Consider the following 26482-nt stretch of genomic DNA (forward strand, 5'->3'; position numbering starts at 1 on the left):
GAGGTTGGTGTGATTGGCATAAATTCTCATTTATGTGTTTTGTTGTAGTAGTAGTAGCAGTAGTTGTTGTTGTCATTTTAATTCACCAGTGAACCTTTGGACCCGGGCAATTTTAGTTTTTGGATGTTTTTGGATTAGCGATTCAATCTGTTTACTTAGCACAAGGTCCATTTAGGTTTCCCATTTAGTCATGCTTCTGTTTTAGTAGTTGAGTGTTTTGAAGAATTTATCCATTTCTTGTAAGTTATCCAATTTATTGTTCAACAATTATTGGTAGAATTTTCCTTTTCTTTTCTTCTAAGCTTTTATTTAAATTCCAGTTAATGGGCATACAGTATAATATAATTTAAGGTGTAAAATTTATTGATTGAACACTTGGCTAAAACGTCTAGTGCTCATCACAAGTGCACTCTTTAGTCTCCGTCACCTATTTAACCCACCCCACCCCACCCACCTCCCTGCTGGTAACTATCAGTTTATTCTTTTAACTATAGTTAAAAGAGTCAATTTCTTGGTTTGCCTCTCTCCCTCCCTCTCCCTTTCTTTACGCTCATTTGTTTCCTTTCTTAAATTCTACATATGAGTGAAATCATAATGGTATTTGTCTTTCCTGACTGACTTGTTTTGCTTACCATCATATTTTCTAGCTCCCTCCATGTTTTGGCAAATGGCAAGATTTCATTCTTTTTTATGGCCGAGTAATGTTCCGTTGTATATATACACCACCTCTTTTTATCTATTCTGTAGTCTTTGACATCTGGACTCTTTCCATAACTGGGCTATTGTAGATAATGCTGGTAAAATCTCAGGATGCTTGCATTATGTCTAATTAATATTTTGTATTTTGGGGGTAAATACCTCATGGTGCAATTGCTGGATTATAGGGTAGTTCTATTTTTAACTTTTTGAGGAACCTCCATCCTGTTTCCCAGTGTTGGTGCACCATTTTGCATTCCCACCAACAGTGTAAGAGGGTTCCTTTTTCTCTACATCCTCACCAACACCTGTTGTTTCTCGTGTCGTTGATTTGTATTTCCCCAGTGATGAGTGATTTTGAGCATCTTTTCATGTGTCTGTTGGCCATCTTCATGTCTTCTTTGGAAAATGTTTATTCATGTCTTCTGCCCATTTTTATAATTGTATTATTTGATGTTAGGGGATGATGAGTTTGCAAAGTTCTTTATAGATTTTGGATTCCAAACCTATCAGATATGTCATTTGCAAATATCTTCTCCCATTCTGTAGGCTGCATTTAAGTTTTGCTGATTGCTTCCCTTGCTGTGCAGAAGCATTTATTTTGATGAAGTCCCAATAGTTTATTTTTGTTTTTGTTTCCCTTGCATCAGGAGACATATGTAGTAAGAAGTTGCTAAGGCCAACATCAAACGGGTTACTGCCTGTGTTTTCCTCTAGAAATTTAATGGCTTCCTGTCTTATTTCTTCCTTTTGCATGTTAGTCCAGTTTTCCCAACACCATTTGTTGTAAATACTGTTTCCCCCCCCCTTTGGATAGTCTTTCCTATTTTGTAGAAGATTGGTTGACCATATATAGTGGTAGGTTCATCTCTGAGTTTTCTATTCTGTTCTAGTGATCTAGGTATCCATGTTTGTGGCAGTACCATACTGTCTTGATCACTACAGCTTTGTAATGTAAGTTGAAGTCCAGAATTGGGATGCCTCCAGCTTTGATTTTCTTTTTCAAGGTTGCTTCATTTATTTGGGATCTTTTGTGGCTCCATACAAATTTTAAGATTATTCTAGCTCTGTGAAAAATGATCTTCGTGGATGGCATTAAATGTGTAGATTGCTTTTTGTGTAGCATAGACATTTTAACAATATTTCTTCTTCCAATCCATGAGCAGGGAGTGTCTTTCCAATTCCTTGTATCATCTTCAATTTCTTTAATCAATATTTTATAGTTTTCAGAATATAGAACTTTTACCCCTTTGGTTAGGTTTCTTCCTTGGAATCTTATGTTTTTTGGTGCATTTGCAAATGAGTTTGATTCCTTGATTTCCGTTCCTGCTGCTTCATTATTGGCGTACAGAAATGCAACTGGTTTGTACGTTGATTTTATATCCTGTGATTTTCTGAATTTGTGTATCAGTTCTAGCAATTTTTTGGTGGAGTCTTTTGGGTTTTCTACGAAGACTATTGTGTCTTCTGCAAATAGTGAAAATTTGACTTCTTCCTTGCTGATTTGGATGACTTTTATTTCTTTTTGTTATGCAATTTCTGTGGCTAGGACTTCAATGTTAAGTTACAGTGGCAGGAGTGGATATCCCTGTCCTGTTCCCGACCATAGGGGGAAAGTTCTCAGTTTTCCATCTAGTAGGATGATATTAGCTGTGGGTTTTTGGTATATTTCATATATTCTTGTATTTATTAGGTTGAGGTATGTTTCCTCTTCCTACTTTGTTGAGGGTTCTTATTGTGAAAGGTTGTTGTACTTTGTCAAATGCTTTCTCTGCATCTATTGAAATAATCCAATGGTTCTCATCATTTATTTTATTAATGTGGTGTATCACGTTGATTGATCTGTGAATATTTTTTTAAGATTTTATTTATTTTTTCATGAGACACACACACACACACACACAGAGAGAGAAAGAGAGAGAGAGAGAGAGAGGCAGAGACATAGGCAGAGGGAGAAGCAGGCTCCATGCAGGAAGCCTGACATAGGACTCGATCCCGGGTCGCCAGGATCTCCTGAGCTGAAGGGGCGCTAAACTGCGGAGCCACCTGGGCTGCCCTGATCTGTGAATATTGAACCACCCCTGTGGCTCAGGAATATATCCCACTTGATTGTGGTAAATGAATCTTTTAATGTACTGTTGGATTTGGTTTGCTAGTATTTTATTGAGAATTTTTGTATCCACGTACATCAGGGATATTTGGCCTGTTGTTTTCTTTTTTAGTTGAGTTTTTATCTAGTTTTGGTATCAGGGTACTTCTGGCCTCATAGAATGAATTTGGAAATTTCCCTTTCCATTTTATTTTATTTTATTATTTTACTTTTGGATAGTTGGGGAAAATAGGTATTAACTCTTCTTAAATGTTTGGGAAAGTTCATCTGTGAAGCCAGGTAGCCCTGAACACTCGTACGGTGGGATTTTTTTTTTTTTTTTTGATGACTGATTCGATTTCTTTACTCTTGAAGTTTTCTATTTCTTTTTCTTTTAGTTTTGGTAGATTATAGGTTTCTAGGATTTATCCATCTTTTTTTCTGGTTGTCTGAATCCTTGGCATATAGTATTTTATAATATTTTCCTAGAATTGTTTGTACTTCCATGGTGTTGGTTATTACTCCTCTCTCATTTGTGATTTTGTTTATTTGGATCTTTCCTCTTTTCTATTTGATAAGTCTGGCTAGAGGCTTATCAATTTTATTTTATTTTTTTCAAAGAACTAGCTCCTGGTTTCTTTGATCTGTTCTATTGGGGTTTTGTTCGTTTGTTTTGTTTTGTAGTATGTGTGTGTTTGTTTTTAGTTTCTATATCCTTTGCTTCTGCTCTAATCTTCATTATTTCCTTCCTTCTACTTGCTTTAGGCTTTGTTGGTTTGTTGTTGTTGTTGTTTTGTAGCTCCTTTAGGTGTAAGGTTAAGTTGTTTTGGGGATTTTTCTTGCTTCTTAATATGGGCATTTATTGCTCTATACTTCCCTCTTAGGACCACTTTTGCTTCATCCCAACGGTTTGGGACCATTGTGCTTCATTTTCATTTGTGTCCATGTATTATTATTTTTTAAAATATCTTCCCTGATTTCTTAGTTGACCTATTCATTCTTTTCTGACATGCTGTTTAGCCTCTATATATTTGTGGTCTCCCCAGGTTTTTTTTCTTGTGGTTGACTTCAACTTTCATAGTATTGTGGTCAGAAAATATGCATGGTATGATCACAGTCTTTTTGTACTTTTTAATACTTGGTCCTCATTTGTGACCTAGTATGTGATCTATTCTGGAGAAGGTCCCATGTGCACTTGAAAATAATGTGCGGGGAGGCCTGGGTGCCTCAGTGGTTGAGTGCCTGCCTTTGGCTTGGGGCATCATTCCAGGGTCCCGGGATCGAGTCCTGCATCATGCTCCCTGCGAGGGGTCTGCTTCTCCCTCTGCCTGTGTCTCTGCCTCTCTCATGAATAAATAAATACAATCTTTAAAAAAAACGAGAGAAAAGAATGTGTATTCTGCTGCTTTAGGATGAAATGTTCTGAATATATCTGTTAAGTTCATCTGGTCCAGTGTGCCACTGAAAGCCATTCTTTCCTTGTTGATTTTCTGTTTAGATTATCTCTCCATTGATGTAAGTGGCATGTTAAATTTCCATACTATTTTTGTATTATTATCCATGAGCTTCTTTTGTTTTTGTTATTGTTTTACATATTTGGCTGCTCCTATGTTGAGTGCATATTTATAATTGTTAGATATTATTGTTGGATTGTCTCCTTTATTTTTATTTCTTTTAAGATTTTATTTATGTATTCATGAGAGACAGAGAAAGGCAGAGACACAGGTAAAGGGAGAAGCAGGCTCCATGCAGGAAGCCCGATGTGGGACTCGATCCTGGGACCCCAGGATCACACCCTGAGCCGAAGGCAGATGCATTCAACCGCTGAGCCACCCAGGTGTCCCGATCGTCTCCTTTATTATGATATAGTGTAGTATGCTTCCTTACCATCTTTGGTTTAATGTTTCGTTTGTCTGATATAAATATTGCTAATCTGGCTTTTTTTTGACATCCATTTCCATGATAAATATTTGTCCATCCTCACTTTCAATGTGCGGGTGTCTTTAGGTCTAAAATGAGTCTCTTGCATGCAGCATATAGATGGGTCCTGTTTTTTTTTTTTAAATTTTTTAGTCCATTCTGACACCCCATGTCTTTTGATTGGAGCTTTTAGTCCATTTATATTCATTAATTATTGGTAGACGTGTATGTATTTCCATCTTGTTATTTGGCTTGTCATTGTTTCTGGAGATTTTCTCTGTTCCTTCCTTGCCTTTGTTGTTTTTGGTCTTTCCTTTGCACTCAAACAATCCCCTTTAATATTTCTGCAGGGCTGGTTTAGTGGTCATGAAGTCCTTTCGTATTTGCTTGTCTGGGAAACTCTTTATCTCTCCTTCTACCCTGAATGATAGCCTTTCTGGGTATTTTTCCCATTCAGCACGTTGAATATGTCATGTCACTCCCTTCTCGCCTGCCAAATTTTGTTGAAAGATCTGCAGCTAGTCTTATGGGTCTTCCCTTGTCAGTTATGTACTTTTGTCTACCTTCTCTTAAGATTTTTTTTCGTCACTATAGTTTGCAAATTTAATTAAAAGATGTCTTGGTGTTGGCCTGCTTTTGTTGATGTTGATGGGATTTTTTTCTGTACCTCCTGGATCTGAGTGTCTCTTTCCTTCCCCAGATTAGGGAGATTTTCAGCTGTTATTTCTTCAAATAGATTTTCTGCCCCCTTTTCTCTCTCTTCTTCTGAGACTCGTATAATATGAATGATGTTACATTTGATGGAGTCACTGAGTTCCCTAAGTCTACGCTCATGTTCCATAATTCTTCTTTCTCTCTTTTGTTCAGCTTCATTATTTTCCATTATTTTTTCTTCTTTATCACTGATTCATTTCTCTGCTTCTTCCGTCCTGTGTCCATTGCATCAAGCTTATTTCCACTCTCAGTGAATTGCATTCTTCATTTCTGACTGATGGTTTTTTTAAACTCTTTTTTTTTCTCTGTGGTAAGGTCCTCCCAGAAGTCTTCCATTCTTTTCTCAAGCCCAGTGAGTATCCTAATGATTGTTGCTTTAAATTGGCCATCAGGCATGTTACTTATATTTGTTTCACCTGGATCTCTGGCCATGACCTTACCTTGTTGTTTCATTTGGGATGAATTCCTCCATGTTGGTGCATTGTCGAAGTCTCTGCCTTCTTCTCTGTGTTAGAAAAGCCCATTATATTTCCTGCTCTTGAGAGTAATGACTTCATGAAGAAGAGGTCATATAGTGTCCAGGGCCTGACACTTCAGGGAGTCTCTCCGGTGTGTGCTGCCTTCACTCTGCTGTTGTGTTTTGGCTACTCTGTCCTTCAGGGTGGTCTTCTGCAGAGACTCCCCTTGCCTGTAGTGGCAGTGTTTGGTCCTCGGCCGGTGTGGTGAATTTTAACAAAATGTACTCTGGTCTGCTTGCGAAATGAGACCCAATGCTATTTCGACTAGATTTGAAGCTGTGTAGAATTCTGTTCAAGGGATATGGTGTGGGTGGAGGTTTCAGCTGGTCCTCTGGGGGAAGGGGTATGCCACACTGGGACTGAGGCAAGCTTGACCAAGAGGGGCAGTCTTGCATGACTGCAAGCGTGTGGGACTTGGTGTGAGCAGGTTAGGACACCAGGATTGGTGCTTGCACTGCTTACTGCAGGTGGTTTTGTGATTATGCTGAGGGGTAGGCATTGGAAATGTCCTGTGTCTTAAGGGGCCAATCCCTGAATGCTGCTTCTCCTTTCTGTGTAGCCCCAGGCATTCTCCAGATTGCTGTTTCCACAGTGTCTGCCCCAGTATTATTTGCCCACCTTCTCTCCAGGAGTAGGGCAGAACCCTGCCCTCAGGGTTCTGTCTCAGCCAAGCCTGGTGACTTTAAGCCCTGCTGTTTGAAAAACTGATGAAAATCAGCCCCTCTCCTCTCATTTTCCCTGCCAATGGCTTTGGGGAAATGTTCTCCTCCTGCATTCCATTTTGTGCTCCTCCCTTTCTCTCTCTCTCTCTCTCTCTCTCTCTCTCTCTGTCTCTCGCTCTCGCTCTGCTCTCGCTCTTGCTCTCTTTCCCCCCTCCCCCCTGCTCCCCCAGCCCAATCTACAGCACCCAAGATCCATTTCTCCCCTAAACCATGTCTCTGCACTTTCTACTTTCTTCAGTGTGGCTTCCTCTCTCCCTTTAGTTGTGGAGTTTCTTCTGTCAGGCTTCAGGTTGATTTCTGGGGTATCTAGAATGATTTGATAGTTATCTAATTGTGTTTGAGGAAAGAGATGAGCCTAAGGTAATCCTGTTCTGTTGCCATCTTCAACCTCTCCTCCATAGTATTTCCTTATACTGCTTTATTTCTTCCTTGTGACCTCAGTGGTAATAACTCCTCTTCCATTTCTGATTTTAGTATTTGGGTCTTGTTTTTTTGTTTGTTTTGTTTTGTTGTTTTTATGTTGTTGTTGTTAATCTCGCTGATGTCAGTTTTAGTGATCTTTTCAAAAAGCCTACTTATTTTTTTTTCAATTTAACAATTCATTTATTCGTACTCGTCCTTAATAGTCAGTCTTCATATCCACATTTTTATTTCATCAACAATCATCTCAGACACACCCTCTAACAGGAGTGACTTAAAATATTACGACAGGAAACTATGCCATGCTTATTGTGTTTGAGATGATACATCAGGTGCTCTCTGAACTACAAAGGGTAAAAGGAAACCCTCTCATTACAAACTGACAAAGGTAAAAGGTACAACATTTTTCACAACACATGAACCACATATTCAGAAATAGATCTGAGTTTAATACAAATGACATAATTCCTAGTCAACTACGGCTACTTTTATAACTTCATATAGATAATGAATTAGGCTACAATGCACTATAATATTTGGTAGACTTCAGGGCCAGTATCCTTAGTACATCACAATATACATTTTGATATCCCAAAGAAGCAAGACTTGCAAGTAGGCATTTTAAACATAACTAATCTACAGCTACAAAGTTCTACCCTTGATAGCATTTACCTTTTTGGGGAGTCTCCCAGTCTCCAAAGGATAAAGGCAGAGAGTAGAATCAGTATAACAACGACAACAACAAAAGGAATCAGTATAACATTTACACAGAAGTCCGTATTGTAAAAGCTATAAAGACTTGCAGCATAGTGGGAAGGGGCCTTCCGCTCCTTCACACTGCATACAAGTTCTGTAAATTATGTGGCATATCTCTTGGTCCACTGTCTGGCTATCCTGTCATGTTCTGCTCTGTTGGTCAAATACGGAGTGGCTATGCTTCCAACCAGAGGATCCACAGGGTTGCAATCAGTCAAAAGAGAACAAATCGACAGCAAAATCTTTGAAATAGTCGAAGCAGGACTCCAGTTGTCTTTAAGGATGTCCAGACAGATGACTCCCTGACTGTTGATGTTGCAGTGATAGATTCTGGTGCAGAAAGTAACCTTCGGTGGTTTAAATGGATAATCAGATGAAAAAGTGATATCCAGAAAAAACACACCACCTTCATATACAGAACCTGGTGGACCAAGTATAGTCAATCTCCATTCATAAATGTTATCTCCTTTAGGCCCAGCACTGCAGTTAGGAGGAAGATCAAGAGATATTTCAGCTAGCTCCTTCTGAATTCTTTTAGCACTAGTGGATAACAGCAGTGGTTTTGCTAGAGAGTTTGGTGTTTTTCTTCTGCTGGGTGGTAGAAAGTTTTCTTTCTTCTTGTTCCTCAGGTTCTGGAGCGGCCGAGTCTCGCTGGTCTGCACCTGAACTACCACTGCCGGTGCTGGGGCTCTCATCATTGGACCTTTGCCTATCACTGGACATCTTGGTGAAGTTATTTCTTGGAAAACTCAGCTGCCTGCCTGGCCCGCTCACACGCCGCTACCAAGCCTACTTAGTTTTTTTAAATTTCTCTTCTCTTTGGTTGATTCTGCTCTAATATTATTACTTTCTTTCTGTAGATTTGGGTTATCATTTCTTCTTTTTTTTACTTCTGTGACGATAGCTTTGGATTTTTGATTGGAGATGATTCTTTTTTGAATATAAGTGGTCACAGCTATCAACTTCTGTCGTAGCACTACTTTTACTGTGTTCCATAAGATTTGGTAGATTTTGTTTTGTTTTGTTTTCTCAATATGTTTTATAAGTCCTATTTTCAATTCTTCAGTCTATCAGTTGTTGAATACTGGATTGTTTACTTTCTACGTATTTGTGAATTTCTCAGTTTTCTGTCTGCTACTGATTCATTCCGTTATGGTTTAAAAAAAAAGGTATTTTGTATTATTTCCATCTTTTTAATTTTGTTCTGTGGCTTAATATGTGGTTTATATTGGAGAATATTGCATATGCACTTGAGTAGGTTATGTATTCTGCTTTTCTATATGTTTATTAAGTCCAATTGTTCAATAGAGTTTTTTAAGTCTTCTACTTCTTTATTGATCTTTTATTTGGTTGTTCCATCCATTATTCAATGTGATTATTAAAGTCTCCTTTATTGTTGTGTTCTTGTCTTTTTCTCCCTTAAATTCTATCAATGTTTGCTTCATTTGTTTAGTGGTTCTGATATTTGGTGCATATACATTTATTATTATATACTTCTGGTAAATTAACTCTTTAATTATATAATGTCCTTCTTTGTATTTTCTGTTGAACTTAAAGTCTGTGTTGTCTGATATTATCAGATCCCTGCTTGCTTGTGGTTCCCATTGGCATAGGATTTTTTTCATCCTTTCACTTTCAGTCCATGTTTCCTCAAATATAAAGTGAATGTTTTGTAGCCAGGATATCTTTAAGTCCTTTTTAAAATTTTTTCTTTTGTTTATTTATTCATGAGACACACACACACACACAGAGAGAGAGAGAGAGAGAGAGAGAGAGAGGCAGAGGGAGAAGCAGACTCCCTGTGGGGAGCCCGATGTAGGACTCGATCCCAGGATCCCAAGACCATGACCTGAGCCAAAGGCAGACACTCAACCACTGAGACACCCAGGTGCCCCTTTAAGTCCCTTTTTAAAAAGACAATATTATGCCCATCTGTGTTTTCTATTGAGGAGTTTAATCCACTTACATTTAAAGTAATTATTGATGGGGAAATAGTTACTACTGTCATTATCTTAATTGTTTTCTATATACTTGGTATGTTTTCTGGTCCTCATTTCCTCTTTAACTGATTTCCTTTATATTTTGTTACTTTTCTAGTGATGTGCCTTGACTCTCTTCTCATCTCCTTTTATGTGTATTCTATATACATTTTCTTTGTGGTATGAGAAATATATAAAATATCTGAAAGAACAATATATTTAAAACGAATGGGAACTCAATTTCAATCACATGGAAACTGTTCTTTACAGTGCTGCCCCACCGACTTTATGTTATTGATAACACAAACTACATTTTTATATTTTATGTACTCATTACATAGACTTTCAGTGCTTTCTATGGTTTTGGTTTTGAAATTATATTCCAGAATTAAACTCACCAAAATTGGCATATACAAGATTCTCTATTTATTCATATATTTACTTTATATGAAAATTTTATATTTTCATATGGCTTCATGTTTTTATCTTGTGTCCTTTTATTTCAATTTGAATTCAACTTTTCTCATAAAGCAACTCTAGACTTAATGAATTCCCTCATCATTTGTTTCTCCAGGAAGGCTGTAATTTTTTCATTTCTGAAGCACAGGTTTACCTATATCTGTACTCTGGGCTGAAATTTTGTTCTTTCATCTTTTAAATATATGACCTCACTGCCTCTGGCCTGCATGGTTTTTGCTTATAACTTCATAAAAGCTCCTTTGTACATGACACATCACTTTTCTCTTGCTGCTTTCAAGGCTTTCTTTTTTCATTTGACTTTCTACTATTGAAGTGTGTCTCAATATGGATCTCTTTGGGGCGGAATGGGGGGAAGCTGGGTGGATTAGTTGGTTCAGCATCTGCCTTTGGCTCGGATCATGATCCTGGGGTCCTGGGATCTAGCCCCACATCAGGTTCCTTGCTCAGTGGGGAACCTATTTCTCCCTCTCCTATCATCTCCTGCTCTCTCTTGCTATCTCTGTGTCTCTCTCTGTGTCTCAAATACATAAATTAAATCTTAAAAAAAAACAAATGTTTAAAACATTGTTTAGGGATCCCTGGGTGGCTCAGCGGTTTAGCGCCTGCCTTCAGACCAGGGCGTGATCCTGGAGTCCTGGGATCAAGTCCCACATCGGGCTCCCTGCATGGAGCCTGCTTCTCCCTCTGCTTGTGTCTCTGCCTCACTCTGTGTGTCTCTCATGAATAAATAAACAACAAAAAAAATTTTGTCCCTCTCTCTCCCTCCTTGCCCCCAGCTCTCTCTTTCATTTGACTGCCTAGCAAAATGTTGTCAATTTGAAAATAATTTTATTCAAGAAACCGAGTTTTTAAAAATTTCTTCTTTTGCATTTTTTTCTCTATTTTATTTCCATCATAATATAATATTTTTCCTTTCCTCTGCTTTCTTTATGTTGAGTTTGCTCATTTATTTTAGTTTTTTAGTGTGGATTTGGGGGGTTTGATCTGAGATTTTTATTATTTAATAATCTAGGATATCAGAGGTATTAAATTTTTCTTAGATCTTTTTTTCTTTCCTTTTCTTATTTTATTTATCTATCTATCTATCTATTTATTTATTTATTTATTTTCTGTATTTTTTTATTGGAGTTTTATTTGCCAAAATATAGCCTATCACACAGTGCTCATCCCGTCAAGTGCCCCCCCTCAGTGCCTGGCAACCAGCTACCCCATCCCCCTGTCTACCTCCCCTTCCACTACCCTACGATCGTTTCCCAGAGTTAGATGTCTCTCATGTTCTGTCACCCTCTCTGAAATTTCCCACTCATTTTCTCTCCTTTCCCATTTAATCCCTTTTCCCTTTTTTTATATATTTCCTGTGTGAATGAAACCATATGTTTGTCCTTCTCCGATTGACTTACTTCTCTCAGCATAATACCCGCCAGTTCTATCCACGTTGAAGCAAATGGTGGGTATGCGTCACTTCTAATGGCTGAACAATATTCCATTATATATATATATATATATATATATATATATATATATACACTACATCTTCTTTATCCATTTATCTTTCGATGGACACTGAGGTTCCTTCCACAGTTTGGCTATTGTGGACATTGCTGCTATAAACATCGGGGTGCAGGTGTCCCGGCATTTCACTGCATCTGTATCTTTGGGGTAAATCCCAGGCAATGCAATTACTGGGTCCTAGGGTAGTTCTATTTTTAACCCTTTGAGGAACCTCCACACAGTTTTCCAGAGTGGCTGCAACATTTCACATACCCACCAACAGTGCAAGAGGGTTCCCCTTTCTCCACATCCTCTCCAACATTTGTTGTTTCCTGTCTTGTTAATTTTCACCATTCTCACTCCTGTGAGGTGGTACCTCATTGTGGTTTTAATTTGTATTTCCCTGATGGCAAGTGACGCGAAGCATTTTCTCATGTACTTGTTGGCTATGTCTATGTCTTCTTTGGCGAAATTTCTGTTCATGTCTTTTGTCCATTTCAGGATTGGATTGTTTCTTTCTTTGCTGTTGAGTTTAATAAGTTCTTTATAGATCTTGAATACTGGCCCTTTATCTTGAAATGTCATTTGCAAATATCTCCTCCCATTCTGTGGGTTGTCTTTTAGTTTTGCTGACTGTTTCTTTTGCTGCACTGAAGCTTTTAATCCTGGGTAAGTCCCAGTAGTTCATTTTTGCTTCGGTTTCCCTTGTCTTCACAGATGTATCTTGCAAGAGTTTGTGCTGTGGCTAAGTTCAAAAAGGGTGTTGCCTGTGTTCTCCTCTAGGATTTTGATGGATTCTTGTCTCACATTTAGATCTTTCATCCATTTGAGTTTATCTTCATGTCTGTTGTAGGAGATTGGTCTAGTTTCATTCTTCTGCACGTGGCTGTCCAATTTTCCCAGCACCATTTATTGAAGAGTCTGTACTTCTTCCAGTGGAAAGTCTTTCATGCTTTGACAAATTTGAGATGACCATAGAGTTGAGGGCCCATTTCTGGGTTCTCTATTCTGTTCCATTGATCTATGTGTCTGTTTTTGTGCCAGTACCACATGGTCTTGATGATCAGAGCTTTGTATTACAACCTGAAATCCGGCATTGTGATACCCCCGACTCTGGTTTTCTTTTCCAGTATTCCCCTGGCTATTCGGGTTTTTTTCTGATTCCACAGGAATCTTAAGATGATTTGTTCCAACATGGTATTTCGATAAGGATTTCTTTGAATGTGTAAATTGCCCTGGGTAGCATTGACATTTCACATTACTAATTCTTCCAATCCAGGAGCATGGAATATTTTTCCATCTCTTTGTGTCTTCCTCAATTTCTTTCAGAAGTGTTCTGTAGTTTTTAGGGTATAGGTCCTTTAGCTCTTTGGTTAGGTTTATTCCTAGGTATCTTATGCTTTTTCGGTGCAATTGTGAATGGGATTGAGTCCTTAATTTATCTTTCCTCAGTCTCATTGTTAGTGTACAGAAATGCCACTGATTTCTGAGCATTGATTTTGTATCCTACCACACTGTTGACTTGCTGCATGAGGCCTAGCAATCCTGGGGTGGGGTCTTTTGGGTGTTCTATGTACAGTAACATTTCATCTACGAAGAGTGAGAGTTTGACTTCTTCTTTGTCAATTTGAATGCCTTTCATTTCTTTTTGTTGTCTGATTGCTGGGCTAGGAGTTCTAGTACTATGTTGAATAGCAGTGGTGAGAGTGGACATCCCTGTCTTGTTCCTGAACGTAGGCTCCCAGTGTTTCCCCATTGAGAATGATATTTGCTGTGAGCTTTTCATAGATGGCTTTTAAGGTGCTGAGGAACATTCCCTCTATCCCTACACTCTGAAAATTTTTTATCAGAAATGGACTGTATTTTGTCAAATGCTTTCTCTGCATCTATTGAGAGGATCATATTATGGTCCTTGTTTTTTCTCTTGTTGATATGATCTGTGACGTTGATGGCTGTATGAGTGTTGAACCAGCCTTGCAAGCCGGGGATAAATCCCACTTGGTCATGGTGAATAATGTTCTTAATGTACTGTTGGATCCTATTGGCTAGTATCTTGTTGAGAATTTTTGCATCTGTGTTCATCAGGGATATTGGTCTATAATTCTTCTTTTTCATGGGGTCTTTGTCTGGTTTTGGAATTAAGGTGATGCTGACCTCATAAAACGTTTAGGAAGTATTCCATCCCTTTCGATCTTTCGGAACAGCTTTAGTAGGATAGGTATTGTTTCTCTTTAAATGTTTGATAGAATTCCCCTGGGAAGCCATCTGGCCCTGGACTTTTGTGTCTTGGGAGGTTTTTGCTGACTGCTTCAATTTCATGCCTGCTTATTGGCCTGCTCATGTTTTCTGTTTCTTCCTGTTCCAGTTTTGGTAGTTCGTGGTGTTCCAGAAGTGTGTCCATTTCTTCTAGTTTGAGTTGTTTCCAATTTTTTGAGCGATGCTTGTATTGCGATGTATTTCCCCCTCAGGACTACTTTCGTTGTATCCCAATTATTTTGAACAGTTGTATCTTCACTCTCCTTAGTTTCCATAAATATTTTTAATCCTTCTCTAATTTCCTGGTTGACCCATTCATCTTTTAGCAGGATGCTCTTTAATCTCCACCTGTTTGATTTTCTTCCAAATCCCTTCTTGTGATTGAGTTCTAGTTTCAAAGCATTGTGGTCAGAAAACATGCAGGGGACAATCCCAATCTTTGGGTATTGGTTGAGACCTGATTTGTGACCCAGTATGTGGTCTATTCTTGAGAAAGTTCCGTGTGCACTTGAGAAGAAAGTGTATTTGGTTGCGTCGGGATGCAAAGTTCTGTATATATCTGTGAAATCCATGTGATCCAGTGTATCACTGAAGGCCGTTGTTGTCCTGGTGATTTTGTGCTCAGATTATCTGTCTGTTGCAGAAATTGCCTTGTTGAAGTCTCCCAGTATTAGTGTATTATTATCTAAGTATGCGTTTGCTTTGGTTGTTATTTGATTGATATACTTGGCAGCTCCCACATTAAGGGCATAAATATTGATGATTGTTAGGTCCCCTTGTTGGATAGATACTTTAAGTATGATATAGTGTCCCTCTTCATCTCTTACTACAGTCTTTGGGATAAACTTTCATTTACCTGAAATGAGGATTGCTACCCCAGCTTTCTTTTGAGGACCATTTGAATGGTCAGTGGTTCTCTAGCCTTTCATTTTCAGGCTGGAGTTGTCCTTAGGTCTAAAATGAGTCTGTTGTGGATAGCCAATAGATGGGTCTAGCTTTTTTGTCCAGTCTGAAACCCTGCATTTTTGATGGGATCATTTAGCCCATTCATGTTCAGAGTGAGCATTGAAAAACATGAATTTAGTGTCACTGTAATACCTATTCAGTCCCTGTTTTTGTGGATTATTTCTTCGTGCTTCCTCTTTCTTTTATAGGGTCCTCCTTAATATTTCTTGCAGAGCTGGTTTGGTGGTCACATATTTTTTTCAGTTCCTGCCTGTCTTCGAATCTCTTTATCTCTCCTTCTATTGTGAGTGAGATCCTTGCTGCATAGAGTCTTCTTGGCTGCATGTTCTTCTCATTTCGGACCCTGAGTATATCCTGCCAATGCTTTCTGGCTTGCCAGGACTCTGTGGATAGGTCTGATGTTAATATAATAGTTCTCCCCATATAAATTAGGGATCTCTTGTCTCTTGCTGCCTTAGGATTTTCTCTTTATCTTTGGAATTTGCCAGTTTCCCTATTAAATGTCGAGGTGTTGATTGTTTTTATTGAACTGGGGGGGGGGGGACTTCTCTATCTCCTGGATCTGAATGCCTATTTCCCATCCCAAGTTAGGAACGTTCTCAGCTATGATTTGTTCAAATATGCTTTCTGGCCCTCTGTCCCTCTCGGCACCCTCTGCAACCCCAATTAAACGTAGATTTTTCCTTCTGAGGCTGTCATTTATTTCCCTTAAGCTTTCCTCATGGTCTTTTCATTGTTTTCTCTTTTTTCCTCAGCTTTCTTCTTTGCCATGACCTTGTCTTCTATGTTGCTCACCCTTTCTTCTACCTCATAACCTTCGTCTTTAGGACCCCCAGTTAGGATCTGGTCTCATTTAATTGATTCTTAATTTTGGCCTGATTGGGTCTAAATTCTGCAGTCATGAAGTCTCTTGAATCCTTTATGCATTGTTCCAGTGTCACCAGTAGCTTTATATTCATGTTTCTGAATAGCTTTCTGACATCGAATTGTAATCCAAATTCTGTAACTCTGTTGAAAAGAGTACTGGTTCTGATTCTTTCTTTTGAGGTGAGTTCTTCTTTCTCGTCTTTGCTCAGTGTAGAGTGGATATATGAGTGGGCTGAGTCAAGAATATCAACCACTTCCTAAGTAAATTTCACGCTAGATGATTCTGCTGAGGTCAGAGACCAGATATTGAAAACAGAGATCAGAACGAAATAAAACCAAAGGATCAATAAAGTGAAAAACAAATTTTAAAACACAGTGGTAAAAAAATAAAGGGCAACGAATCCCAAAGAGCAAGAGGGAAAAAAAAGAAAAGAGAAAAAAAAGTGGAAGAAAACAAAAGGGGGGGTACTGGGAGATGGTGGTGGTGATGAAGTTGTAGTGGAGGGAGAATGTAGTCAACCTGAGGGATTTTAGAGGGTAATCCTCTTGTTTCTGAGCATATGAATTTCTCTACGGTAGAAGTTGCTCAGTTCCAAATCTATATAAACCAGAAATACTTGTGGAGGACCCCAACATTGACCACCAAAACATAAGAGATAAAAGAGGGGCCAGAATGAGAATGAGAAGTCTCACAGAATGAACCAGCATGGTATACCACTTGGTTCTGGGTGAATGCTGGTCATGTTTTAGAAGGTATTGACTTCTGCCATTTTAGAACCAAATGAATCAGAGAAAACAAAAAATATAAAACAAATATATCTTGTGTATGTCCCAAAATTAAGTTCAGTATGTTGAGGGGAATCTAGAAGTGGAAAATATATCCACTTATAGAAGTATGGAAGTCAAGAAGGCAGAATCTTAAAAATGAAGAGGTGGTAAATTATTGTAGTTAGGTGGGAAAAGAGTAAAAAAAATTGGAAATTTACAGTCTGATGTAAAAACGAAGTGTACTGGAAAAAGGAAGAAAAAAATAGAAAGGATACCCTCTGGTTCCATATACTGTAAATCCCTGGACTTGTCTTGGAATTTTCCAGTGCTGCTTGGTCAAGAACTTCCTCTTCCCCTGTCCTTCCAGCTGCTCTTCTGGGGGAGGGGCCTGCTGTGCTGATTCTCAGGTGTCTGCACCTGGGGGAGCTGCCACGCCCCCTGCAGGTGCTGGGCTCAGTGGGCGCTGTTTACCCTGTTCCCTGGTGGCCATGCCTCTCCCAGGCACAGGGTGATACCAGGAGGAACAACCATACTGCCACTGCCAGCGGCCAGGTCTCCAGCTCTGGAGTCATGCCCCCCACCCCCCGTAACTACTGTAGTCTCGCAGTCCACACTGGCCTAGGTGCTCCTGGGCCAACACGGGTGCACTGATCTGCACAGCTTGGGTGGCGGCCAGTGGCAGAAGAGTCCTCGCTGTCCTGTGCCCTCCCTGCTTCTGCAATATTCCCCTGGGTATTCAGGGTCTTTCCTGATTCCACACAAATCTTAAGATGATTTGGTCCAACTCTCTGAAGAAAGTCCATGGTATTTTGAAAGGGATTGCATTAAATGTGCAAATTGCTCTGGGTAGCAATGACATTTTCACAATATTAATTCTTCCAATCCATGAGCATGGAATATTTTTCCATCTCTTACACCATACACAAAGATAAACTCAAAATGGATGAAAGATCTAAATGTGTGACAAGATTCCATCAAAATCCTAAAGGAGAACACAGGCAACACCCTTTTTGAACTTGGCCACAGCAACTTCTTGCAAGATACATCCATGAAGGCAAGAGAAACAAAAGCAAAAATGAACTATTGGGACTTCATCAGATAAGAAGCTTTTGCACAGCAAAAGGAACAGTCAACAAAACTCAAAGACAACCTACAGAATGGGAGGAGATATTTTCAAATGACGTATGAGATAAAGGACTAGTTTCCAAGATCTATAAAGAACTTATTTAACTCAACAGCAAAGAAGCAAACAAACCAATCCTGAAATGGGCAAAAGACATGAACAGAAATTTCACCAAAGAAGACGTAGGCATGGCCAACAAGCACATGAGAAAATGTTCCGCATCCCTGGCCATCAGGGAAATACAAATCAAACCACAATGAGAATCCACCTCACACCAGTGAGAATGGGGAACATTAACAAGGCAGGAAACCACAAATGTTGGAGAGGATGTGGAGAAAGGGGAACCCTCTTGCACTGTTGGTTGGAATGTGAAATGTTGCAGCCACTCTGGAAAACTGTGTGGAGGTTCCTCAAACAGTTAAAAATAGATCTGCCCTATGACCCAGCAATTGCACTGCTGGGGATTTAACCCAAAGATACAGATGCAGTGAAACGCCGAGACACCTTCACCCTGATGTCCACAATGTCCACAATAGCCAAACTGTGGAAGGAGCCTCGGTGTCCATGGAAAGATGAATGCATAAATAAGATGTGGTATATGTATACAATGGAATATTAATCAGCCATTAGAAATGAGAAATACCCAGCATTTGCTTCGACATGGTTGGAACTGGAGGGTATTATGCTGAGTGAAATAGGTCTATCGGAGAGGGACAAACATTATACGGTGTCATTCATTTGGGGAATATAAAAGATAGTGAAAGGGAATAAAGGGGGAAAGGAGAAAAAATGAGTGGGAAAAATCAGAAAGGGAGACAGACCATGAGAGACTCCTAACTCTGGGAAACGAACAAGGGGTGGTGGATAGGCGGGGGTGGGGGGTGTGTGGAGGTGGGGGTGACTGGGTGGCAGGCACTGAGGGGGGCACTTGATGGGAGGAGCCCTGGGTGTTATGCCATATGTTGGCAAATTGATCTCCAATTCAAAAAAATATGTAAAAAAATAAAAATAAAAAAATAAAGACCTCTGTCCTTGGAAAAAAATAAATAAGTAAAGTTCCTGCTTCTCTGGGACTGGCCTTTCCTGTCCCGGAGGCTTTCACTACCAGGCTTTTGCTGGGGTCCTCGTGGGGCCCCTCTGCCACTTGATTCTTTTTTATTTTATTTTTTCTGCCTTCCTACCTTGTTAGAAGTGAAAACCCTTCTCTCTGTAGCATTCTGGCTCTTCTCTCTTTAAATCTCAGGTCGAATTTGTACGTTTTCAGGATGGTTTGAAAATAATCTAGATAATTTGGTGGGGCCAAGTGAATTGAGGACCCTGACTCCTCCGTCATGTTCTTAGCTCCAATTTTTTCTTAGTTCTGCTTTTCGTGCATTTTGTAAGTTTTAGTTTCTTACATTTTTTTTTCACCTCAAAATATTTTGTAGATCTCCCTGTGATTTCTTCTTAATCCCACTAGTCCATGAAATGTGTTTTGTGAGGCACCTGGAGTGCACAGTCAGTTAAATGTCAGACTCTTGGTTTTGGCTCCGGTCCTATTCTCAGGGTCCTGAATTGAGCCCTGTGTCGGGCTCTGCACTCAGCACAGAGTGTGCTTAAGTTTCTCTCTCCCTCTCCCTTTGCTCCCCCCCTCCATGTTCATGTGCCGGTGCTGTATCTCAAATAAATAAATAAATCTTTTAAAAAATGTTTTAAAATATTTCATCCATTTCTGATTTTCCAAATCTGCATGGGAGATCTCACTCATGGAATGTAATTCCATGCACATTCTATGATTTCAAGAATTTTAAATTTATTGGTAATTGTTTTGTGTCCTAATGTGTATCCTGTCCTTCAGAGTGTTTTATAGGCCCTGGTGAAATATGTCTATTTCAACCTTTTGCTGTTTTGGTTTTGGCTTCATCTGTTCTGGAGCTCTGTGGCTAAGTGCTTATATGTTTATAATTATATTTTTTGAGGGATTGCCCCTGTTATTATTATATAATTACTTTTTTTCCTCTTTTATAGCCTATTTTCTATTTGCATCTGTATACTAGCCCAGCTCTCTTTAGTTTACTGTTAGCATGGAATATTTTCCATTCTTATAGTTGCTTTTTTTTTTTCATTCTTATAGTTTCAACCAATTTGTGTCTTTGAATGTAAAGTGAGCTTCTGTTGAACCATATATTTTTAAATTCATTCCATCAATGTCTGTGTTTCATTTGGAGATTTTGAAACCCATTTACATTTAATGTTATTACTGCTGTGATGGAATTTAATCCTGCCACTCTGCTTTTTGTTGTCTTTATGTCGTATATCTTTTTTGTTCTATGTCCCTCTATTGCCAACTTTTTGTAAGTACATATTTTCTCTTGTGTCTTTTTAATTCCATTGTCCCTTCCTTTATATAGATTCTTAAGTTTTTGTTTAAATTCCAGTGAGTGAATACAGTGTAATATTAGTTTAACATAGTGTTTCACCATTTCAAGTGTACTCTTTAATCCTCATCACCTGTTTACCCTATCTGCCGGCCCCCCCCCTTCCATTCTGGTAACCATCGGTTTGTTCTCCTTAGTTAAGAGTCTGTTTCTTGGTTTACCTCTCTTTCTCTCGCTCTTCCCCCCTCCTTGATCATTTATTTTGTTTCATAAATTCCACACACGAGTGAAATAATCTGGTATTTGTCTTTCTCTGACTTATTTCACTTAGCATAACACTCTCTAGCTCAATCCATTTGAGTGACATGGATGGATTCATTTTTATGGCTAAGTAGTATTTGATTGCATGAGCATACCATATCTTTATCCACCTATCAGTCAAAGGACACTTGGGCTGTTTCCATAATTTGGCCATTGTAAATAATGCTGCGATAAGCATTGTGGTGTATATATCCATTTGAATTAATAGTATTGTATTATTTGAGCACCTAGTAGTGCAATTGCTGGAAGGTAGGGTAGATCTATTTTTAACTTTTTGAGGAATTCCATACTATTTCCAGAGAAGCTGCACTATGTTGCATTCCCATCAAAAGTGCAAGAGGCTAGTCCTTTCTTCACATCCTTGCTACCACCAATTGTTTCTTGTCTTGTCGATTTTAGCCAATCTGACAGTGTGAGATGATATCTCGTTGTAATTTTGATTGGCATTTCTGTGATGATCAGTAATGCTGAGCATCTTTTCATGTGTTTGTTGGCTATCTGTATGTCTACCTTGGAAAAGTGTCTATTCATGTCTTCTGCCCATTTATTTATTTATTTATTATTTATTTATTTATTAATAATAAATTTATTTTTTATTGGTGTTCAATTTACCAACATACAGAATAACACCCAGTGCTCATCCCGTCAAGTGCCCCCCTCAATGCCCATCACCCATTCACCCCCACCCCCCGCCCTCCTCCCCTTCCACCACCCCTAGTTCGTTTCCCAGAGTTAGGAGTCTTTATGTTCTGTCTCCCTTTCTGATATTTCCCACACATTTCTTCTCCCTTCCCTTATATTCCCTTTCACTATTATTTATATTCCCCAAATGAATGAGAACATACAATGTTTGTCCTTCTGCCCATTTTTGAATCAGATTACTTATTTTGGGGGACTTGAATTTTATAAGATCTTTATAGATTTTGGATTCTTTATAGATTTTGGATCAGATATGTCATTTGCAAATATCTTCTCCTATCCTGTAAGTTATGTTTTAATTTCCTTGATTGTTTTCTTTGCTGTGTAGAAGCTTTTTTTTCTTTAATGAAAACCCAACAGTTAATCTTTCTTTTTGTTTCCCTAGCCTCAGGAGACATATCTAGAAAGAACTTGCTAAAGCCAATGTTAAAGAAGTTACTACTTATGTTCTCCTCTAGGATTTTTATGATTTCAGGGGTCACATTTGAGTCTTTAATACATTGTGAATTCATTTTTGCATACAATATAAGAAAGTGGTCGAGTTTCATTCTTTTATATGCTGCTGTCCAGGTTTCCCAACACCATTTGTTGAGGAGACTGTCATTTTCCCATTGGATATACTTTCCTGTTTTGTCAAAAGTTGGCCATATAGTGTGGGTTCATTTCTCAGTTTTCTATTTTGTTTTATTATTCTATGCATCAATTTTTATGCCAGTACCATACTGTCTCGATCACTACAACTTTTATTTTTTTTATAGAACTTGAAGTACACAATTGGGACGCCTCTAGCTTTGGTTTTCTTTTTCAAGGTTGCTTTAGCTATTTGGGGTCTTTTGGTGTACTGTACAAATTTTACAGTTCTTTCCTTCCTCTAGCTGTGTGAAAAATGTTTTTATTTTGATGGCAATATAATTAAATTTATAGATTGCTTCGGGTTGTATAGACATTTTAATGATACTTGTTCTTCCAGTGCGTGAGCAGGGAATGTCTTCCCAATTCCTCATATCACCTTCAATTTCTTTCATCAGTGTTTTATCGTTTTCAGAGTACAGGTCTTCCATGTCTTTGATTAGGTTTAAACCTAGGTATCTTATGGGTTTTGGTGCAATTATAGATGGGAACAATTCCTTAATTTCTCTTTCTGCTGCTTCGTTATTGGTATATAGAAATACAATAGATTGCTGTACATTGATTTTGTATCCTACAACTTTACTGAATTTGTGTATCAGAGCTAACATTTTTTTTTGGTGGAATCTGTTGAGTTTTCTACGTAGAATATCTTGTCTGCAAAGAGTGAAAGTTTGACTTTGTCCTTGCTGATTTAGATGGCTTTTATTATTTCTGTTGGATGATTGCTGAGGGTTGGACTTCTGGTACTACGTTATAAAACAGTGGTGAGAGTGGACATCCCGTCTTCTTCCTGACCATAGAGGGAAAGTTCTCAGCTTTTCCCCATTGAGAATGATACTAGCTGTGGATTTTTCACATATGGACTTCATGATTTTGAGGTATTTTCCTTCTATGCCCAGTGTTTTGGTGGTTATTATTTTTTTTCTAATCAAGAATGGATGTTGTACTTTGTCAAGTGCTTTTTCTGCATTCACTGAGAGGATCACATGGTTCTTTTATTAATATGGTGTATCACATTGATTGGTTTGTGAATGTTTAGCCCACCTGGCAATCCAGGAATAAATCCTAGTTGATCATCACAAATGATTCTTTTAATGAACTGTTGGATTCTATCAGCTGGTATCATGTAGAGAATCTTTGCATTCTTGTTCACCAGGGATATTAGCCTGCATTTCTCTTTTTAACGGGTTCTGTGTCTGTCTTTTGTAACAAGGTAATGCTGGCCTCATAGAATGAGTTTGGAAGTTTTCCCTCCATTTATATTTTTTGAAATAGTTTGAGAAGAATAGGTATTAACTCTTCTGTATGTATGTATGTATGTATGTATGTATGTATGTATGTATTTTGATCATCTGGTTTTTATTTCCAGGCAATCTTGTTACTTCTCATTATATCTCACAATTTGCATGGATAGGGAAAGAATAGTAGAAAATGTGGACATCTTGTCTCCCACCTTAGGAGCATGGAGAGTGGTAAGGAAAGCCAGCTGCAATGAACAAAAAGTGGCAAGGCAACAAGGCATTGTATGCCTGGGGTTGGATTATGGCCAACAGCCCTTTTGGCCCAAGTTCACGTCATCAACATAAGGTCTCCATGGAATGAGCATGATTGCCTACATGGCCAGAAAACCCATCAATCCTACTCAAGGGGCAGATGATGAAAGGGGCTGCACTCTTCCCTCCCAAGTATCTCAGACTGAATTCGGGCTGGACAGGCCCACAGAAGGTAGCATGAGAGAAAGTAAAAATTTGACACCTGTCTGTCACGTTGTAGAAGGAGACCTCACCAGAATCATAGTCCAAGAAAATCCCCACCCACTGGAGAGGGGTCCACTGGGGGAGGGAAGTCCCTGGGGAGGTAAGAGCCCAGTATTCTTTCCCATACCACAAAGACACTGTCCAGAATCCATTCTGGGTGGACAAAATTACTCTACCTTTTCTGCACACTGAGTTTTCACATACATCAAGGTCTGCTTGGCCTTATCTCTCATCTCTACCTCCCAATGGTGTCTCCCAGCGACGATCTTGGAGCACCAAAGACGCAGGGAAACAGATTTAACAGCTCTGGGTTGTTGGTTAGGTCCTGCTAGAAGTAACTATGCCAAAGGTACATGCTGCAGGAAAGGATTCAGGTGGGGTAGGCCGTGTCTGGGTCTAGAGTCATACCTACTGAGTATGATTGAGCCTCTCTCAATTTTTGAATTTTCCCCATATTGGCTGAATTTTTCCTGTGAACTGCTTCAGATTTTCAGGCAAGAAGAGACGGTTTGGGGTGAAAATGTGGCTTTTTTTCCCTCTTGCAGATCTAGAAGTGTGATCAAAGGATCAGGGATCCTGATTGTTTCACGTATGTTCAATGAGTCCCTGATGTTCTGCAGGAGCTCCCTGGTAGGCTGCTGCTGCTTCTCTTCCATCTGGGTGATCAGGCTACTCGGGTGGTAGACATTGCAGGAGATCTGGTGTTGACACCACTGATGCTGTCGTAGGTAGCTAAATCTAGCTCCTCAAGGTGGCCCAGGAGATGATACTCATGATCCTTTAAGGAGTGAGAGAGCTGCTCAAACTTCCAGACGATCTTCTCCCTCTCCATCTGGTTCAGGCTCAAGATTTCAGCTCGTGTCTGCTCCCCCTGTGCCCAGCACCTCTTCTTTAAGTCTTTCAGTCTTTCCAGGTGGTCCAGCTGGTTCTGGATTTGCTCCTTGAAGTCCTCCACTGCCTTCTTGAGCGGCAGCATGCTATGGCCAATGTGCTTGCAGAAGCAGCCACACACCACACAGATGGGCACATGGTCCGCCTCACAATACACCTTCAGGGACTTGTGGTGCTTCTCCCACACCCCCATCTCGGCCAGGGCCCCCAATGACCACAAGGTGCACATCTGTTTCACTAGCTGTGTTATGTTGGCCAGGTGCCAACTGGGTCTCATGTGCTGCTGCAGGAAGATCTCCTGGCACTGTGGGCATCACCTGTCGGTCTCCATCTCGCCCTAGCAATGGGTGAGGCATGCACAACAGTTGTTGCACCTGCAGTCGAGCCTCATGGGGTTGGCAAAGTACTGCAGACACATTGGGCAGGTGGACTTCTGCACACCCTCCTGATTGCCCCTTCCTGGCAGCCTTGCAAGTTGGGCAGGCAGAGGGCTGCACCTCTGCCTGGATCTCAAATGCATGCACTGGCCCCAACTGTTGCTGGCCATCCCTGTGCAAGTGCCCTGCTGAGTGAGCATGAATTCTTGTCTCCCAGCAGAGTCCTGTGACTGCACCAGGGGGCTGCCAAGGTGGGCTTCCTGTGGGACTGGGACAGTCATTGTTCGGATCCCTTTAACTCTCCTTTAAATGTTTGGTAGAGGGACATCTGGGTGGCTCAGTTGTTGGGCGTCTGCCTTCGGCTCAGGGTGTGGTCCCAGAATCCTGGGATTGAGCCTCACATTGGGCTCCCCCGCGGGAAGCCTGCTTCTCCCACTGCCTATGTCTCTGCCTCTCTCTCTTTGTCTCTCAGGAATAAATAAATAAAATATTTAAAACAAAAATAAATGTTTGGTAGAATTCAGCTGTGATCATCTGGCCGTGCTTTTGTCTCTTGGTTGATGTTTGATTACTGTTTCTATCTATCTATCATCTATCCATTTATTAATTTTTGCTTGTTCTGGATCTGTTCAAGTTTTCTTCCTGTTTTAGTTCTGCTAGTTTAGAAGATTCTAGGAATGCATCCATTTCTTGAGATTTCCCAATTTGTTGCCATTTAATTTTTCATAATATTCTCTTATAATTGTTTGTATTTCTGTGGTATTGGTTGTGATTCCTCCTCTCTCACTCATGATTTTATTTATTTGGATTATTTTTTTATATGTGACTTTTTTGAAAGTTTTATTTATTTATTCATGAGAGATACAGAAAGAGAGGCAGAGGCATAGGCAGAGGGAGAAGCAGGCTCCCTGCTAGTAGCCTCATGTGGGACTCGATCCTGGAACCCTGGGATCATGCCCTGGGCTGAAGGCAGATGCTCAACCATTGAGCCATCCTGGCTTCCTTATTTAGATTTTCCCTCGTTTGATGAATCTGGCTAGGAGTTTATCAATTTTTTTAGTATTTTTCAAAATCCACCTCCTGGCCTCATGGATCTGCTTTACTGCGTGTGTCTGTGTGTGTGTGTTTCTCTATCATGTATTTCTTCTCAATCTTTATTATTTCCTTTCTTCTGCTGACTTTAGGTTTCATTTGCTGTTCCTTCCCTATCTCCTTTAGGTATCAGTTTATGTTTTTATTTGAGATTTTTCTTGCTTCCTGAGGTAGGCCTTTATTGCTATATAGTTGCCTCTTAAGGCTGCCTTTACTGCATCACAAAGGTTTCTAAGCATTGTGTTTCCATTTTCACTTGTTTTCATGTATTTTTATTTATTTATTTAATTTCCTTATTGATCCTTTCATGCTTTAGTAGATTGCTTTTTAGTCTCCATGTATCTGTGGTCTTTCCAATAATTTTCTTGTGATGGAATTCAAGTTCATAGTATTGTGATGAGAAAATACACATGGTATGATCTCAATATTTTTGTACTTGTTGAGGACTGATATGTAACCTGATACATGATCTATTCTGGAGAATAGATCCAGAAATAGATCCTATTCATAGGACATTTCCTATGTGCAATCAAAAAGAATGTGTATTCTGCTGCTATGTGATGGGATGTTCTGACTACATATGTTAAGTTCAT

The 26482-nt window shown here is 39.4% G+C and overlaps 2 pseudogenes; both read right to left on the bottom strand.

Moving 5' to 3' along the window:
* Positions 1–7936: 7936 nt before the first annotated feature.
* LOC140596325 (ubiquitin-conjugating enzyme E2 E3 pseudogene) lies at positions 7937–8573 on the bottom strand (annotated as a pseudogene).
* Positions 8574–23349: 14776 nt separating this feature from the next.
* On the bottom strand, positions 23350–24967 carry LOC112912441 (zinc finger protein RFP pseudogene; annotated as a pseudogene).
* Positions 24968–26482: the final 1515 nt, after the last annotated feature.

Source organism: Vulpes vulpes, chromosome X, assembly GCF_048418805.1.
Source record: "Vulpes vulpes isolate BD-2025 chromosome X, VulVul3, whole genome shotgun sequence".
Taxonomy (NCBI): Eukaryota; Metazoa; Chordata; class Mammalia; order Carnivora; family Canidae; genus Vulpes; species Vulpes vulpes.